The sequence below is a fragment of the Scyliorhinus canicula genome, chromosome 19 (genome assembly GCF_902713615.1).
Source record: "Scyliorhinus canicula chromosome 19, sScyCan1.1, whole genome shotgun sequence".
Lineage (NCBI taxonomy): Eukaryota > Metazoa > Chordata > Chondrichthyes > Carcharhiniformes > Scyliorhinidae > Scyliorhinus > Scyliorhinus canicula.
This window is the reverse complement of record NC_052164.1, coordinates 54881905-54887904: the sequence shown is the minus strand read 5'-3', so window position 1 is coordinate 54887904 and position 6000 is coordinate 54881905. Positions and strand designations below refer to the sequence as shown.

The 6000-nt window shown below is 51.9% G+C and overlaps 1 long non-coding RNA gene across 1 annotated transcript in view; it reads left to right on the top strand.

Annotated features, from left to right (window-relative positions):
• The first annotated feature begins 1541 nt into the window (after positions 1 to 1541).
• The window catches only part of LOC119954441, a 42518-nt gene continuing 38059 nt past the window's right edge, over positions 1542 to 6000 (top strand). Inside the window, exon 1 of the long non-coding RNA XR_005458246.1 lies at positions 1542 to 1710. This is a non-coding gene — a long non-coding RNA (uncharacterized LOC119954441). The remainder of the gene's footprint in view (positions 1711 to 6000) is intronic.

Below are 6000 nucleotides of genomic sequence, written 5' to 3'. Positions count from 1 at the left end.
GAACCCCAGTGTGTAACTTTAGGGAACCCCCGTGTGTCGCTGAGCGAACCCCGGTGTTTAGCTGAGTGAATCCTGAGTGTGTCACTGAGAGAACCCCGGTGTGTAACTGAGTGACCCATGTGTTCAGCTGAGTGAACACTGGTGTGTAGCTGAGTGAACCCCGTGTGCAACTGAGTGAACCCCGGTGTGTCGCTGAGTGAATCCCCCTCTGTGACTGAGTGAACCCGGGTGTGTCGCTGAGTGAACCCCGATGTGTCGCTGTGTGAACCCCGTTGTGTCACTTAATGTATCCCAGTGTGTCTCTGAATGAACCCCGGTGTGTCACTGAGGGAACCCCGGTGTGTTGCTGAGTGAACTCCCGTGTGTCGCTTGAGCGAACCCCGGTGTTTAGCTGAGTGAATCCTGAATGTGTTGCTGAGAGAACCCCGGTGTGTCGCAGAGTAAACCCGGGTGTGTCATTGAATGAACCCCAGTGTGTGACTGAGAGAACCCTGATGTGTCGCTGAGTAAACCCCGATGTGTAACTGAGTGAACCCCAGTGTGTCGCTTGAGTGAACCCCGGTGTTTAGCTGAGTGAATCCTGAGTGTGTTGCTGAGTGAACCCCGGTGTGTCGCTTAGTGATCTCCGATGTGTCGCTGCGGGAACCCCGGTGTGTCACTGAGTGATTTCCAATGTGTCGCTGAGTGAACCCCACGATGTGTCGCTGAGTGAACCCCGATGTGTCGCTGAGTGAACCCCGATGTGTCGCTGAGTGACCCCCGATGTGTCACTGAGAGAACCCTTGTGTGTCGCTGAGTGAAAACCGATGAGGCACTGACTGAACCCAGATGTGTCGCTGAGTCAACCTCGGTGTGTCGCTGACTAAACCCAAGTGTGTAACTGATTGAACGCCGTTGTGTCACGGAGTGAACCCCGGTGTGTAACTGAGTGAATGCCGGTGTGTCACTGAGTGAACCCCGGTTTGTAGCTGAGTGAACCCCAGTGTGTAACTTTAGGGAACCCCCGTGTGTCGCTGAGCGAACCCCGGTGTTTAGCTGAGTGAATCCTGAGGGTGTTGCTGAGTGAACCCCGGTGTGTCGCTGAGTGAACCCCGATGTGTCGCTGAGTGACCCCCGATGTGTCGCTGAGGGAACCCCGGTGTGTCACTGAATGAACCCCGATGTGTCACTTAGTGTATCCGGGTGTGTCTCTTGAGTGAACCCGGTGTTTAGCTGAGTGAATCCTGAGTGTGTTGCTGAGTGTGAGGAAATGAATAAATGAATGTGATAAAATTAGGTGGACCGCAGGACCCTGAGCGTACTGGGCTCACAGACAAAGGACAAAGAGATTCAGCCAAAGCCTGTTTGAAACTATCGGGGGATGGGTGACCGCATGGTCAGAAGGTGAAAAGGATGCTGGGGTTACAATGCAAAGTGACCAATTAGGATATAGGGCCAGGTCAGGAGGTGTATAGAATGACCAATGGGAAGCTTATATGTGAATCTTACTGTGATTTTGAATATATCAGCAGAAGTTTCTTTGTACACTCTCTCTCTTTATTCTGGGCTCTCAGAAGACAGTGTGTGTGTCCTGAGGTCCTATGGATTGAGTCAGCCTTGCAAGTTAGTTATTATTAAATGATATGATACCTGCAAATCCATCTCAGATTTTATTGAATCTAGACTGACAGCAAATTAACCAGGAATCAACAAGTGAACCCCGCTGTGTCGGTGAGTGAACCCCGCTGTGTCGGTGAGTGAACCCCGATGTGTCCCTGAGTGAATCCCGGTGTGTCGCTGAGTGAACCCAGGCTTGTCGCTGAGGGAAACCCGGTGTGTAACTGAGAGAACCCCATTGTGTCATGAGTGAACCCCGGTGTGGAACTGAGTGAATCCCGGTGTGTCGCTGAGTGAACCCAGATGTGTCGCTGTATGAACCCCGGTGTGTCGCTGAGTGAACCACGATGTGTCACTTAGTGTATCCCGGTGTGTCTCTTGAGTGGACCCCGGTGTTTAGCTGAGTGAATCCTGAGTGTGTTGCTGAGTGAACCCCGCTGTGTCGGTGAATGAACCCCGGTGTGTCACTCAGTGAAACCAGATGTGTGACTGAGTGAACCCTGGTGTGTTGCTGATTGAACCCAGGTGTGTGACTGAGTGAACCCCGCTGTGTCGGTGAGTGAACCCTGGTGTGTCACTGAGTGAACCCCACTGTGGCGGTGAGTGAACCCAGATGTGTGACAGAGTGGACCCCGGTGTGTCGCTGAGGGAACCCCGGTGTGTAACAGAGTGAACCCCGGTGTTTAGCTGAGTGAACCCCGGTGTTTAGCTGAGTGAACCCCAGTGTGTCGCTGAGTGTACCCAGTGTGTGACTGAGTGACCCGGGTGTGTCAATGAATGAACCCCAGTGTGTGACTGAGAGAATCCCGGTGTGTCACTGAGTGACCCCCGGTGTGTCACTGAGTGAACCCCGGCGTGTCGCTGAGAGAACCCCGGTGTGTCGCAGAGTGAACCCGGGTGTGTCAATGAATGAACCCCTGTGTGTGACTGAGAAAACCCCGATGTGTCGCTGAGTGAACCCCGGTGTGTCACTGAGGGAGCCCCGGTGTGTCGCTCAGTGAACCTCGATGAGTCGCTGACTAAATCCCAGTGTGTAAATGAGTGAATGCCGGTGTGTCACTGAGTGAACCCCGGTTTGTAGCTGAGTGAATGCCGGTGTGTCACTGAGTGAACCCCGGTTTGTAGCTGAGTGAACCCCAGTGTGTAACTTTAGGGAACCCCCGTGTGGCGCTGAGCGAACCCCGGTGTTTAGCTGAGTGAATCCTGAGTGTGTCACTGAGAGAACCCAGGTGTGTAACTGAGTGACCCGTGTGTTCAGCTGAGTGAATCCTGAGTGTGTTGCTCAGTGAACCCCGCTGTGTCGGTGAGTGAACCCTGGTGTGTCACTCAGTGAACCCAGATGTGTGACAGAGTGAACCCAGGTGTGTTGCTGAGGGAACCCCCGTGTGCAACTGAGTGAACCCCGGTGTGTCGCTGAGTGAATCCCCCTCTGTGACTGAGTGAACCTGGGTGTGTCGCTGAGTGAACCCTGATGTGTCGCTGTATGAACCCCGTTGTGTCACTTAATGTATCCCGGTGTGTCTCTGAATGAACCCCGGTGTGGTACTGAGAGAACCCGGGTGTGTCTCAGAGTGCACACTGGTGTGTCATTGGGTGATCCCGGTGTGTCGCAGAGTAAACCCGATGTGTAACTGAGTGAACCCCAGTGTGTCGCTTGAGTGAACCCCGGTGTTTAGCTGAGTGAATCCTGAGTGTGTTGCTGAGTGAACCCCGGTGTGTCGCTTAGTGATCTCCGATGTGTCGCTGAGTGAACCCCGATGTGTCGCTGAGTGAACCCCGATGTGTCACTGAGTGAAACCCAGTGTGTCGCTGAGTGAACCCCGGTGTGTAACTGACTGAACGCCGTTGTGTCACTGAGTGAACCCGGGTGTGTCGCTGAGTGAACCCCGATGTGTTGCTGAGTGAACCCCGATGTGTCGCTGTGTGAACCCCGGTGTGTCACTTAGTGTATCCGGGTGTGTCTCTTGAGTGAACCCCGCTGTGTCAATGAGTGAAGCCTGGTGTGTCACTGGCTGAACCCCGCTCTGTCACTGAGTGAACCCAGATGTGTAACTGAGTGAACCCCGGTGTTTAGCTGAGTGAACCCCAGTGTGTCGCTGAGTGTACCCCAGTGTGTGACTGAGTGACCCGGGTGTGTCGCTGAGTGAACCCCCTGTGTGTCTGTCACTGAGTGAACCCCGCTGTGTCGGTGAGTGAACCCCGCTGTGTCGGTGAGTGAACCCCGATGTGTCACTGAGTGAACCCTGGTGTGTCACTGAGTGAACCCCGCTGTGTCGGTGAGTGAACCCCGATGCGTCGCTGAGGGAACCCCGATGTGTCGCTCTGGGAACCCCGGTGTGTCACTGAGTGAACCCCGCTGTGTCGGTGAGTGAACCCCGATGCGTCGCTGAGGGAACCCCGATGTGTCACTGAGTGAACCCTGGTGTGTCACTGAGTGAACCCCGGTGTGTCGCAGAGTGAACCCCGGTGTGTCACTGAGTGAACCCCGGTGTGTCGCTGAGTGAACCCCGGTGTGTCGCTGAGTGAACCCCGTTGTGTCGCTGAGTGAACCCTTGTGTGTCGCTGAGTGAACCCCGGTGTGTCACGGATTGAACCCCAATGTGTCGCTGAGTGAACCCCGCTGTGTCACTGAGTTAAGCCTGGGTGTGTCACTGGCTGAACCCCGCTCTGTCACTGAGTGAACCCAGATGTGTAACTGAGTGAACACCGCTCTGTCACTGAGTGAACCCGGTGTGTCTCTGAGTTAAGCCTGGGTGTGTCACTGGCTGAACCCCGGTGTGTCTCTGAGTGAACCACAGTGTGTCACTGAGTGAACCAAGATGTGTGACTGAGTGAACCCCGGTGTGTTGCTGAGTGACCCTCGGTGTGGTACGCAGAGGCGATGGGCCGAAGGGCCTTTTCTGTACTGTATGATTCTATGAATGTATGTCACCCGCAAGGAGCAAGGGAAAATTGGGAAACAAGATCTCGTCAGCAAGGATCTCATTTTACAAATCTCGTGAGATTTTGCACCCACACCGCCATTCTCGCTGAGACACCGGCGCAAAATTGTCCCCGAGGGGTCTGGGCAGAGTAGATAGGGCAAAACTGTTCACGTTCATGAAAGGATCGAAAATGAGAAGCCACAGATTTATAATAATTTCCAAAAGAAGCAAAATCGACAGGAGGAAAAGTTTTACACACAGGTCATGTTCCAGAATGCAGTGCCTGAGAGTCTGGCAGATTCGATCAAAGTATTCAACTGGAAATTAGACAATTCGCTGCAAAGGAAGAATGTACAGCATTACAGGGAGGAGGCAGCAGCATAGCACAAAGTGGATTCCTCATTCCGATAGATGATGGGCTGAATGGTCTCTCGGCACTGTAACGATTTGAAGATGATGTGATTCTGTGATATGCAGTGTGGGAACAGCAAACTCCTTTTGAATTTGTGCCCAGTCTGCCATGCAGCAGCTTTCTGTGAATGTGAGACCACTTGGTTTTGTCATGTGAGTTATTTATGGCAATTCAGCCTGAGTGTCAGTTCGCCTGCCTTAGTTGAGAGGAAATGACTCAGAAATGGCTCTTTATCAGTGCTTGCAGGAACAGAGTCAGACACATGATTTGTAACTTGGCTTTGACTCAGAGCCTCTATCTTTTGCTGTAAACCAACCTCTGCTTTGTTTTATGAGCCTGACTTCCACATTGCTTTGTCCTGACAATAAACAGAAGCTGCAGAACCCCTGCTGTCGGACAAAACCAGTCACAACCATCAATGATGGTTACATCATTCATTTCCTCCTTTATTATTCAATCAATATAAAGCTGTTGGCCTGAGAAATGTTTATCGAGATATTCCTCCACTTCTGGCCTCTTGCATATTCTTGCATATTCTCCACTTCTATCATGCGTTGATTGTTGGTCCTGACCTTTGCTGGTTAAGTCCCGAAACTCTGAAACTGCCTTCACACGAATATTCATCTAGCATATGAATTAGGAGCAAGAGAAGGCAGTTCCTTGAGCTTCCATTCAATAAGACCAAGACTGATCTAATTGTGGCCTCAGAGTCACTATCCTGCCTTCCCTCGATACCATTCGATTTTCTTGTTAATCAAGAATCTATCTATCTCTGCCTTAAGGGCATTCACTGGCTCTGCCTCGACCTCTTTGGGAAAGAGAAACCCACTGACTCACAACTCATCACTGTCTTCAGTGTGAGGTCCCTTGTTTTGAAACAATGTCCCCTAGTTCTGGTCTCTCCCACATCAGGAGACATCCATTCAGCATCTAACCCGTCAAGTCCCCTAGAATTTTAGATGTTTCAATAAAGTCACCTCTCATTCTTCTAAATTCAAATCGAAATGGATTTTGAGGACATTACCAGTGCAGTGGATAACGGGGAGCCAATGGATGTGGTATATCTGG